This window comes from Meleagris gallopavo, chromosome 4, assembly GCF_905368555.1.
Source record: "Meleagris gallopavo chromosome 4, MGAL_WU_HG_1.1, whole genome shotgun sequence".
Lineage (NCBI taxonomy): Eukaryota > Metazoa > Chordata > Aves > Galliformes > Phasianidae > Meleagris > Meleagris gallopavo.
The window spans coordinates 34,328,903-34,342,900 of NC_139407.1; positions in this window are offsets into that span (position 1 = coordinate 34,328,903).

Sequence of the window (13,998 nt, forward strand, 5' to 3'; positions counted from 1 at the left end):
ACATAATTCACTACATGGAAAGTTTGGAGAATTTCTGAAGGAAATATATCAAAACAATTAACCTCTGTTTTGTTATGGTTTCCTCAAATTCAAAGGCAGAAGGCTGAAAAATTAAAAGGTGTAAAGTAGATACAGCCACAAGGTGCAAAGTGAGTACAGTCATATTAAATCACTTCTATCACTTTTTGTATGTCCTGATGTTTAAAACAGCACTGGTTAATGACAGCGTTGATTAACAACACAGCATATTTTCTAGTGTACGCTAGAATCTCTAATTAGTTCTTAACCAACTTGACTGCTGTATTCAATGTTTAATAAACTCTGCAGGTAAATGGAGAAATCAGAAAGTCCAAATATTGGCTGCATGAATATTCTTACAATAGCTTCTGTTTCCAGTTGTTTGATTGAGTTTTCTATTTCGTGAACTACTCTGAGAGAAAATCATGTGATAAAGGTGTAACCCAGCAATATGTCAGCAAATAGCTGCTCCTCTGTCTGCCAGTACTTCCAGGAGCAGGCATCTGAATGAAATCAGATTCCTAGGAAGTCTGTGGCACCAGACATACCAGAAAGAGGCATGAAAACTTGTTATATGCCATGACCAAGATAAAGCAATTTTTTTACCTAGGCAGGGCTCATGTTTAATATTCTTCTCTTGTACTTAGCCAATTGAAGCCCCAGTGTGCTTTTGTTTATGATCTGATTCTTGTTACTCTCATGCAATTAACTGCTCAAGTTGTGTGGTCACCTCTGGTATGAAATGGAGGGGAGATTAAATATGAAAGATTAGAGCTTTGTTTTCAACATGGAAAAAAATAAACAAACAGAAACATCAGAACTAATATATATATATCACAGTATATATTTTTATAACGATGGAATTAATATCTATATGAATATGTTTCCATAATTAATTAATTTATTTGAGAAAAACCTTAAATGATAAATTCCGTGTATGACAGGATAGGGTTGTATAGATACAGCTGCTTAAAAGCCTCCAAGATTATTTAGGTTTTACCTAACTTTGTGTTTCATTTAGTTGGAAGTACAGCTGAATGACACAGTATTTAGCTTCGCAACATGTGGTAGTAGTCATAGCCTAATTAAATATTTCACAATCAATCTTTAATCATGACATACACAACATACAACAACAACAACAACAAAAACATACACACAAAAAAAACCTTTCAACATCCTTTTAAGATTAGAAGAAAAGAAGGTTCTGCTAAGGCATATGGCAAGCAATCTCTTCTTGCAAAACAGCAAACTAAACCACAGCTCTAATACCATGTGCTAAGAGATAGTGTCTTTTTTATACATTGCATTTAGAAAAATCTCTCCAGAAGCAACCGATATACAACTAGCACCAGGTTTGTAACACATAATTTGACTACAAGGAATTGAAATGAAAAGGCAGAGAAGAAGATGAAATTCCATGAATTAAAATTTTGATTTCCCAAACAATTTTCTTAATTGCTAACATACAAGTTGGAAATTTGTGGAATGTAACTAATAAAAAAGTAAATGAGAATGCCTGCCGCACTGAGATATGTCTCCATCAAGACACAAATAAATAGACATAGGCATCAGAACTGCTGAAATAAGCACCCATTCCAGCTGGAGTGAGGAATGAAGCCATAGATTTAGTTGCTGTAAAGATCCTGTAAGCTTGTTTGTTTTTTTCTCATTTCTTGACTCCATTATGTAATCATCCTGTTGAGATATTTGTATACTGTATACAAAAAATAGAAAGTTTTATTTTTGCATCCATCACAAAAAAAAAATCTATAGAAGCTACTATACTTTGCTACTTTCATGTGCTTAGAAGCCATCATCCAGCAAGTGAACAAAGATTATATTTTCAAATAACTTTGTTTTCATCTTGACCAAATTCTCTGCTCATAGTGTTTGTGATAATCCTAGTTTCATGCACGTGGGCTGAAGGAGGTGTGAAGGAGAATCCACTAGCAAAAGCATGGCAACACATCAGTACAGTAATTTATTTGTTCATATTTTGCTGTTGCATATTTGAAAAGGTCAGACTCAAGTAAAGCTGCCAAGATATGATATTCCTCTGAGAGGAATAAAATGGTTTATGTATCTCAGCTTTGCCAAAAAGCTATGGAAACGAGAGCTTCATTTTGTGAATAAAGATGTAGGCACAAATATTGCATCAAGCAGGGTGAAGACCACTACCCTTGGGCAGAGTGTTTAGGAGGAAAGTGGTGAAAGGTTGGGGGTTTGCTTTGTTTTGCGGAACATTTGGGTGTGTATAACAGGCCTGTCTAAACAGAATTGGTGTGTCTGATGGCTGATCCAATATTCTGAGGAGGTCCTCTATTCAGAACTTGTTTTCTTACCACACTTACCCTACTTTGTGTATTGTGCTAGATTATACTGGTTTCGTAAGTGGCAGTCACAGTAACTGTCCATCTGGATATGTTTTGAGGCTCTATAAAGTTTTAACAACTGTAAAGGGGAAAAAATAATGAAGTATGCAGCCAGTCTGAAGTTGTTATCTAGAGACTTAAACTACTGTTGCCAGGCATGCACAAAGGACAGTTCATGTTCCATGTAAAATGCATTCAGATTTGTAGCGTTAATAACAGCAAGAAGTTTTCTCTTGTGACGGAAGAGATTATATTCTTATATTTATAACCCTTTAATGCATGAAAATAGTTAGAATAATAATATTAAAATCATAGTAACATATTTCAACATCTAATCTTGATTCAGGGCATGTGTAACTGAACCACATACTTGATTAACTCTTGCACTTGTCGTATTGTTCGCTTTTTAATAAGCAAGATTTATGCTTCTCAGTGTCCTTTAATAAGATTTTGGCCTGTGAGAATTTATTCACATGCTATTCACTGTGGCATGCCAATCAGTTTTCATAATCTTTGTACACACTTGTTATCTCACATGTAAACAGTTCTCTATTTCGGATTTTCAGCATTTAATAATTCTTTTATTTAACAAGAATCTACAGGATGAGTTTAAATTTTGTGTATTTTCATGACAAAAGACAGTTGTTAACAATGAAATAAATGTGATATATTCAGTCAGACTGTATCAGTGACTATTTGGGAAAAAATAACACAGCTTGAACAGATTTCTATTACTAGGATTCGGTATTTGATGCAACCCTGCATATTAACATAATTCCAGTTGCTCCTGATATTTTCAGCAAATGCTGAGTTAAGTTCTCGGACTTTACTGGTTGAGGAGTAAAATCCCAAATCCCACAGAGGTGAAATTTCCCAATACAATCACCAGTGCCTTATAAGTAGCAAGAAAAATATATAATGTTTACTTGTTTTAAAGTAGTGTATGCACCCAGAAAAATTTTGGCAAACGCACCTTCTACATCAGTAATCTGCAAATCTAAATAAAGTAGGTTTTCCCTTTGGGAAAAAGAAAAATCATTATCACAGGCTAACTTACCCTTTCAACCTTGGACTCTTATCTTGGTGATGACAGAGGATCTGTTTTCAAACGTCTCGCTAGACAAGATACAGTTCTGCAAATAAACTGCTCAGGTGAACATTGTGAAGTTCTGGAGTAGGCCTTTTTAAGTCAGTGAGATTTAGATGGACATCTTAACGTTTAAAAAGTAGGATTGTATTTGTATCAGGCTCAAAGGGACAAATCAGGGCATTAGAACTATGACTCTACAAACTATATTATGCCTTCACAGCATAATATAATCCACTAACTTCCTTAGCTATTTCCTGTTTTATCTTTATAGCATGTCCAATTGGATCTGGAAGCTGGGCCTACATTGTCTCTGCTCACAGAGTGGAGCTAAAGACCACAGCATGTGCCAGAGAGGGTCCCCATTGTGCAAGCTTTCACTCAGCACCAAATCACACTATCTCCAGACTGGCTTTCATTTGGGCTTTCACTTTGCTCCTGATGTTTTGATGAATACATAGGAGAAGAGAAGCCAAATCACACAAAACTGTCTCGTTCTGATATATCAGGCATTAGTTACATTTAGTCTCTTGAGCAAAACAATACCTGAGCTGAGAATACTGCCAGAGCTCTTCGCACAGCAGCTGAAATCATGCTGGCAATTGCAAGCATAATTTAAGCTTCTCTTGTTCAATATGTAGCTTTTTGGTAATTTATCCCTTGGTTATCCCAGCTAGGCTAATATTTTTTTTTTCCCACCATTTGTAAGAGAAGATTAAACCTTGTAGGGCTGGAGAGAATCGCTCTGGCTAGGGGAGGGGAAAAAAGTCTCCAAGACTGTCATAAGGCAGAGATGATGTTAGAACAGTGAAAGCTTTTCCTGTGGCTCTCCAGTACCCATCTGTAATAAATTCATGTGGGGATTTGGAGGAAATAAAGGACTCAGCTAACCAGCAGGTTCAGCGGGCTAGACAGCTGTACAGTATGGTTAACAGCAAATCTTTGTTTTATCCATCCTGACAGGTTCTGCTGTATCATACAGATATTTATTTTTCTAAAGTAATATTATAAATCACTGTCAGGTCATCAGCATTCCCACAGATTTCCAAAGCATTTCTTTACCTGCCAAAGTTCCACAGTCCCAGGTTGCTGTATAAGCTACTCCCAAAATGGGGCACACAGCTCTGTACTGTGCTCTGCCAAAGCACCCTCACTCAGGAAGAGGTTGTAAGAAAGGAGCTGGTCCCAAGAATTATGGCTTAAGGACAACACGAGACTCATTATTAAGACCACCTCTAGCAATAGTTTGTATTAATCATAGCAAAATAAGCCAACATTTTACTTAAGCAAAAGCTTTTTTTCCATTCATTATTCACTTAGGAAAAACTAATCAATTAATTTAGCTAGTAAAAGAATAAATTAATGCACTACACGTGGTATACTGTCTTCAATCTGAATGATTCATGCACATCTACAAATTAAAAACAGCTTAATCCTCCTAGTTAAACAAGACCCACTGGTTCAATTTCATATATAGTGGAATCACGATTAAGGCCAAATTACAAATACTCTGTCAGAACCCTGGATTAAGGTGAGAGATCATCAGGGGCTTTCATAGGAACATCTTCCAGCTGAGAACAACCAAAGTGTGACATGTGCTTGCCATGACTCCCCAATACCATAGAATCATAGAATCACAAGGTAGTAAAGGACCTACAAGATCATCTAGTCCAACCATCCTCTCATCACCAATGCTACCACAAAAGCATATCTCGTAGCTCCTCATCCAGACACCTCTTGAACACTGCCAGGGATGGTGACTCCACCACTTCCCTGGGCAGGCCATTCCAGTATCTGACCACTCTCTGAGAGAAAAAGTTTTTCCTTATGTCTAATCTAAACCTCCTTTGGTGCAACTTGTGGCCATTTCCTCGGGTCCCGTTTGTTGCCTGGGAGAAGAGGCCAAAGCTCTCGTCACCACAACCTTTCCTTCCTCTTCCCCTTCCCCTCCCCTTCCCTTCCTTTTCTTTTCCTTCCTTTTTCCTTTCCTTCCCTTCCTCTTTTCTTTTCTTTTCTTTTCTTTTCTTTTCTTTTCTTTTCTTTTCTTTTCTTTTCTTTTCTTTTCTTTTCTTTTCTTTTCTTTTCTTTTCTTTTCTTTTCTTTTTTCTTTTCTTTTCTTTCCTTTTCTCTCCTCTCCTTTCTTCTCTCCTCTCCTCTCCTCTCCTCTCCTCTCCTCTCCTCTCCTCTCCTCTCCTCTCCTCTCCTCTCCTCCCTTCTCCTCTCCTCTCCCTCTCTTCTTTCCTCTCCTCTCCTCTCCTCTTTCCTTTCCTTTCCTTCTCTCTTTCCTTTCCCTTTCCCTTTCCTTTCCTTTCCTTTCCTTTCCTTTCCTTTCCTTTCCTTTCCTTTCCTTTCCTTTCCTTTCCTTTCCTTTCCTTTCCTTTCCTTTCCTTTCCTTTCCTTTCCTTTCCTTTCCTTTCCTTTCCTTTCCTTTCCTTTCCTTTCCTTTCCTTTCCTTTCCTTTCCTTTCCTTTCCTTTCCTTTCCTTTCCCTTTCCCTTTCCCTTTCCTTTCCGGTGAATGAATCTCAAAAACCATTAAAGATGAAATACAATTAAGTTCAGTCATTATTCTGTGAGAATCATATTCACTTCCGGAAGCTGAAATTACTGACTTTACCAGCTAGCAATATGATTGAAGTCCTGATAATAGGAAATGGTATCTCGAATACCAGGGTTACCAGTGTCACACACAAAGTCACTTACTCTATACCACAGTAATGTTGCAATGCTCTTGTGCTGCCCTGCTTTGCTAAAGGTTACAAGATCAAAACTAGATCCATGCTAAATGATTTGAAGTAAAACAGGCCCTTTATTTTCAGACCATCTCAAGGGCTTTTGGAAGCGGGAGGAAACCAAGCGCCAGCAAATGGATCTAGGAGGGTCTGACCTAAGGATAAGGTTAAGTGGTGTAATAATCTCCATGCTGAACTTGATGCTGTATAGCAGCTTCCCTGATGTGCTTGGTCACTAGGTAAACCACTGTGAGCCAACCTCACAGATTTTCTGCCCAAATCACTTGAAGTTTGATGCTCTGGAACTCCTACCTAAAACGCTTTCCTTTCTACCTACTAAAGACTACTTTCCTTCAGGCTGTACTCACTGATAACCTTATCATATTTCTGTTTACTTCACTGTTCTTTATTTAGTGCTGTGATATTTGCTTCCAAAAACTACTTTTCAGATACAAAAATTTAATGCAGAGTGCTAAAGCTGGCATATGCATACCATGGAAGCCCAATCTGAGCATTAACTTTTGTTCTATACAAATTTTCTAAATCTAAAACATTTCTTAGATTATAGAGTTTCTTCTCTGAGAATCAAAAAGCTAATGCATGAGTTTCCTTAATTGGTCATTGTTGTTACAGAAGAAAACAATCCATCTAACTGTTTCTTTTTAGATATTGTTGGATGGACATTTTGATCAGATTTTTTTGTTTTGTTTTGTTTTGTCTGGTTGTTTTTACCTTCTTTGAAAGAAAAATAAAACTAGATAATGATTTGCAGAGTTTCTGTTTTAACAACATGCTTGTTGTTAAGATCAGGAAAGGCAACACTCTCCACAGACTTCATTAAGAGAAAATGTCTCAATGTCCTGCTCTCAGAGACATTACACATATCTTCCCTTTGCAGAAAAATATAGCTGAGCTAAATTTGGAATTTTTCTGAAGTAAGAAACAGACTCTAAGTTAAGAGAAGGATCCATGAGGAATTATTCCCTGATGGCTTGAGAAGGATTTGTTTCTGACATGTTCCAGCTCAACCCAACCACACTCTTGAGGTACAACTGTGTTAGAGAAGATTTTTTTTTGCTTTGGAAGGATAACACCAGCTTACTCAAACTGAAACACGATGGTATTTCAGTATGCAGAGAAGAAATAGTAATCTGATAAAAAACAGGAAACAGAGGTAGAAATGCTTAATGTGAAGATAGAAAATGAAGAAAATTCTACTCATGCCTCATGCAGAGCAGTTCGCAAAGAAAGATGGCAGATATAATGTCAGTTACGCATGCTGTACAGAGATAAATAAAAGCAGCCACATTAATGTGTGACCTGAATATACTATCTGAAATTTCAAAAGATTGGGATATGGCACTGATAACAGGATCAGTCAAAAGACACACAGAGCTAGAAAGCCAACATTTGGTATGAAGACAAAGACGGGCTTTCATCTCAGCTAGGAAAAACAAATGGAATTTGAATAGTACATCAGAAACAAAGTGCAGAAAAATAGAAACAAACTGATGTTTCATATAGTATTGGGGTGCAGATTCATACTGATAGACAAGTAGGTCTAGAAAGAAAAATAGGAAGGAATTAAAAAACAGAATAGAAATAACCCATCTAGGAAAGTTACTAATCTCCTAAATATGACTGCTGCAATAACTGTCCACCATAATCACAACAAATGGACACAGATATTCTGTGCTGACTTGTCTATGGTCTGTACAGTTAAGAACAGAAGATCAGAAGTTTAAGCCACATTTACAAAAACTCTCCCATTAAAATCAAAGTGCTTGTATGCATGACAGAAATAACGGTGAGGACTCAGAAGTGAGGGCAAGTTGTTTACAATATAAGCATTGAAGATAAAATGTTTTGTTTGCTTTCAGAAGACATCTGAATAATCTATCATCTCAGCCAATTGTTCCAGAAAACTTATTCTTTTCCAAAAGAAGTCATGTCTGATTGCTTTCTCAAACAAACAGCTGAGCTATGATCCCACAATAACAAGGGATTTCTGTCTGTTCACGTTCTCCAGCAAGCCTAGCCTTTTCACTTAAGCTAGACCATACCCCAAGTTGTTGAGACTCATTCTTTCAGCTCTGGCCTATTGAGTTGGCCAAAGGAATCAATACAATAACAAACTTTTGTCGAGAGTTTTGTCGAGCGATCTTCTATTTAAGCCTCAAAAGGTCAACATAGCCTCAGTTTGATTGATTTCTTTGAATTGATGAGGAACACTATGGTGCAGAGAAATCACACATACCCCAGTCCAAAAGATGATAAAAATTAAGGTGCTAATGTATGATTGTTAGGCCTCTAGATCAACACAGAAGTCAGGGAGGAAAATATTTACTGTGCTAAAAGTGCTAAGAGAAGCTCAAAACTCTAACCCATTGTCAGTGTTCATTCCCTTAAACACACCTTCTGATCAATACTTGAGAAGCCTTAACTTTGCCCTCCAAAGTAGCCAAAAAACCACTGATTTTATCCCAACTTATACGTCAGAGATATATAAAAATGCAATGTCCTTTTTTGTTGAAATAGTTTTTAACATTTTTTCTATTTACATAAGCACATAAATGTATTAAACCAAAGATTCTTGGAGATAAAATAACACTTTAGAAAACCACAAAGTAAAAAAAATAATAAAAGGAAGCATTAATCTGACTTAAAAACTGAAGGTGATGAAAATAAATTAAATTAAATTATCCTATTCCTCCATCTAAGAACCTTGATTATAAGCTCTACCATATTATATAACCAAAGCAGAAATTTGAAAAAAGTGAGAGAAAAAAACACCAAGACAGTATTAATAAAATAATGAGAAGTGTAGCAGAAAGGTTAATGAAATATTGGTAATGATTAATGGTGTAATGGATAACTCTATATATCTTTACAGAAAGAAAATATCCAAATTACGTCAGCTTTAATAATCATATTCCCAGTGACTGCAGATGAGGAACTTAAAATGTATGTATAAGACTGGAAATGGTTATAAAAGATCAGAGGCTTTCAAAATTCACTGTGTACTGGGTCTAGTGAATGTAATGCCAAGAGCAATACATGAAATCTGATCTGACAGTTTCACAATTTTCCTTTGTTTGAGGAGATCCCCATGCAATGAAAACCTACAACATCATGCCAAAATTGAAAGAAACAGTGGAAAGGATTCAGTGGTAACTACCGCTAATCCATTTCTCACTGGCAAAATATAAAAAGAAGATGAAGAATTAATTACATTAGGAAATCCAAGGGAACATGGTTTAGATTAAAGGACTTCTTTTTTAAGCAGTCAGCTGGAAAGCTGATATAGTACTGCTCATGCAGATGTTTGGAAAGTATTTCACAAACTCTAATTTTGGAGAGTGTCTAAAGGCTTTTGCTCTTCCACTGCTCCATGCCATCTCCAATTTATCTTTTGTACAAAATAGAAACTACAGCTTCTAGTTTAATAAGATGGGTAATTAAAAACAAACAAACAAAACCCAACACGATAGAATATAAGATATTACAGTCCATATTCTGTAGGTCCAGAATCTATAATAGATTGGCAGGTCCCTTTTTACCAATAAGCAACAAAAATGGAGTAATAGCTATCTGTCAAAACTAGGTTTAATTCAGTCCCTTGGTTCATATTGGCTGTATGTGAACATTGCACAGAGCAGTATATTGCTATACTGAAACCTAGGAGTTCAGACCTGTTCGTGTGGCTTACCTTGAACAATCCAGCTCTATACTGTTCTCTGGATAGTCATGGTCATGGGCCTACAGAGGTAAAAGCTCTGTCTGATCTTGGTGCCTCAGCCCATCTCCACTGGTAGTTTCTGATACACTGATAGTTCCACTGCATTCCATAAACATCAGACACACGAACAGTTACTTAAGAAGTGAAGAAGAGTATGGCAGAATGTCTGACCTACATTTAACAATCGTAAGTGGCGATCCTTAAAACCAAGGCATGCAAAGGTAGAGCAGTTCTATGTCTGCTCCTCATCTGGTTACAGGTACCACAGTATCTATCCTCAAATATGCTCTGTTCTCAAATCAGAAGAAATGAGAATGAAAAGGGCTGTGACATTGACCACTCCACAAGGTAAAAATATTAATTCAGTATTGCACAAGTCAGAGGACATGTCAGTGTCCTTGGAGCTGACCCAGTCTGCTAGCCATTCTTTATGCCCCAATGACTTGAAGTGATAGATGAGGAAGAATCATCTTGCGGTGTTAATAATTGTGTACTTATAGAGATGTGAAGGAGCTGAGAGCTTGGCTTGAAGGGCAGGGAGGCCACCCCTGGAGCCTTTGCCAGAGCCAGCAGATGTGCAGGGAAGAAGCAGAGGCACAAACAGTGTGGAATCAGTGCCAGTGAGTGATGGGTAGGAAGAAGGTGAAAGAGGAGGCAGGCAGAAGGGGAGGGGAAGAGAAAGTCTTGCCAACAAGTTCTGGTACAAAAACATTGAGAATCTCTGAGCTTGTGTTTGGGTCAAGTTCTGGGCCAATGCTTTTGGGTTCTGTTAATTCATTTTGTAACTGTTTACAAAAATTTATGTCTAGTGCTGAGGAGCTCGGAGGAGTCTTCAGCTTGAAGGATGAGGGCTTCCACTGTCACGTCCTTAATCCACAATATTTCTCTACCACCAGAGATGCTGCGTGTGTCTGAAATATATAGAGAATTATTGATGAAAGACGTAATATAAGCCTGAGCATTTTTTTTTTATCACAAAAACATACATCTAGCACTCAAGGGCATTTCTGCTGCTGGGGACCTCAAACCCTAAATTAGATATAAAGCCTTTTGATTCACTCCTTAAAATCAATTTCTGCCTTCAAAAGAGAGAAGATTAGATGGAGGGAAAGGTAAAGAAAATGGATACTCTTTTGCCAATCCACAATTCATTCAGAATTAAGATTTTCACTTTCCAACCTCCTCATAAGTGTACATTTTTCTGCTCATGCTAGCTCTTTCATTAATTATTTCTCTGAACTCCTGCTTTTTAGCCACATTCCACACAGTCTGGTCCTGCAATTCCAGCCATAGCCTTTGGGTTTCTTATTTCTCTTCTTCCCTAAAGCAGAATTAAACCCTGCTGGTTGGAGCCAGCTCAGCCTCGAAGCTGGGAGGCATCTCAAGACTGTGCATGTTCTCTGTACCATGCTTTGCTGCAGCGAGAGCAATCTTTTCCTCTTGGGGCCCTTTCCAAAGGACTGCTCCTTCCTTCTGTTTCTACCCACAAGCTATCAGGTCCTGCAAAGAGAAATGCTTCATGCTGCTTTTCCCCTCCCTGCTGACTAGATGCATTTTTGCATATCAGTCCTGAACATCTCTTAAAGTCTGTCTCTCAGTGGCTAGAAGAAGTGTTATCTAATGGCAATATCCAGCCAGACAGATTCTCCTTTGCTATCTACTTCATTGTTGCAAGTATGATTATGAAGGATGACTCCTGTGTTAATGAAAGAGAATGGAGTTTCCATTGACTTTAGCAAGGTCAAAACTTCACCCTGAAGGACCTATCACTAGGAATGGGACAGAATTTCCATTTTCACAGAGAATTTGCAACCCTTTAATTATGCTGTTAAACCTCAAATATTTTCTTCACAGGGCAAAGTTCGTATCTTATTTCAGATGAATGTAGTGGCTGAGCATCATCAGCTGCCAGAAAACCTTTAGAAGTTACTTAAAATAAAAACAGGCATAAAAGAGAAGCAGGGTGGGAAAGGGTTGTTTGCTATTAAACATGAACACAAACCAGGCTGAGCCTTTTGTCTATTCCCTTCCCCCATTTCGTTCACACAGTCCTTATCACCCTTCAGACAGCCTTGGAATGCTAATTTTTCTGATCACTTGGGGACTGAAAACTGCTGTAGAAATTAACCAAAATATTATTTTAAACCTTGTTTAATGAGCCTGGATTCACACCTGTAAATAAACTCCCAATCCTTCCATTCTTCCAATAATGGCATTTCCACACTCTGTACATTCTGAGAAATTAAAATTCAAAGCAAAAATTTGAAAACATTTCCAAAGGTCTGTTTCAATCAGAAGTAGCAGGTGGTTTTTACAAAGAAGTGGTTTTAAATGAAAGTACTCTTTTTGCAAATGTGTAGAACTTCTCTTCATATAGAAGCAGATGATAAGGATGTTCAGAATAGTTTGGTGAAATGATACTGTAATTATAAAGTTCAGATCAACTTTAAACTTTATTGTATTTTCCACCTCTTTCTAAACGTTAAGGATTTCAATTATTCTGTCTCTCTCAGGGATAAAATCTATATGCATGTATCCTTCATTTAACACTAATGACAACGTGAAAACCTTCACACATCAAATATGTGACTATGTGCTTTTGTTTATCCTAATGGCTTGAGAGAAAATCTTGATAAATCAAGGCTTTTTTTTTTCGTTTCCTCTTTCTTAAGTTTTGTTGCCTCGATTAGATAAAAAAATAGGGGCCTGTCAATCTGTTTTCTTTTCAAGTCTCCTCTGTCTCTTTCTAAATTAGTTACAGCCTGCTTTTTGTAGCTCTATAGCCAGCCTGACCTAATTTAATTACCATGACTTGTGTGGCTTAAAGATAAATAGTTTTATTCAGTCAGTCTACTTTTGTATAAGTTTTCCCTTTCATGCATCTCCTTATGTTTTGGCATTCAGAATTCTTGCTCTCTGTTCCTCAGTGGGTTAACACAAGGTTAGTTTTATAGTGTTGTCCATATTCTCACAAAACGAATCGTTTGATGTTGTTCTGCTCAGCCCCTGCTTTGCTCTGTCCAGTTGCATGCTGTGAGTGATCAGGCCTTTGTGGGGAACAGGCAACCAACCTATGGAGCATCTCCACAATGCCACTGGCAGCCAGTGGCACTGGCTCAGACTGAGGAGCTAGGGATTGAAGACACTGTCATTTCTGTTGTGAGCTACAAATCCTCAAAGTAGAGGTTGCTCGTACACCATCTACTGTCTGTGTACTTTTTTTCTTCTTTTAGGAAATTACTTCATAAATCAAAGTATGAGACACTGCTGAGAGAGGAAGGCTGGAAGACATAGGACAGTGAAGACAGAGGCTACCACACTGCTCCTCTGCAAACATGTGACAAATCCCCTGCTCAACACATGTAATTATGTACACGTCAGGCTTAATGGACAAAGAGAAACAAGCTCCTAAGGTTACAAATCAGGCTATCATCAATAACAGTGATCTTAATTAAAAAATATTTTTAAAGCCAACTGGATCTACCTTCAAGTATTCTGTTCTATGGAGCCTTTGCAATAACTTAATTTGGAATGATAGGACGGGGTATGTGATAAGCTTGAGAACAAGAAACCACCAACAAATCATCATCACAAACTTCTGAAATCGGAACAGGGCTCCCAGTTGGGAGGGCTTTACACAGGTGCTGCAGTAGCACTTTGCTTGCGCTATGAAACTGTCCTATAACAAGCTCCATCAGAATAAGTACAGAACATTTGACTGCAAATGTATTTAAATAAAAACGTGTGTGTGGAACTATACAGAAATGTGTGAAAAACCTTACCGTTCTTTTAAAAACACTGTTCAGAGGAATAGCACTGGCAAAAGGAAAACAAAAGTATTTAAATGATATTTCAATTTTCAACCATTTCAAGTCAATTGCACAGACAGATGAGAAGATGTTAATTTTGCAGATAAACGAAAAGGGACCATCAAGCCAAGTTCTAGTGGAACTATCTAAACAGCACCCTTCAATAAACAGAGCATGTCTTTTTACTTGTGCCAGAATCCAATCCACCATAGATACAAAGTAGAAAGTAGAAACAGCAAT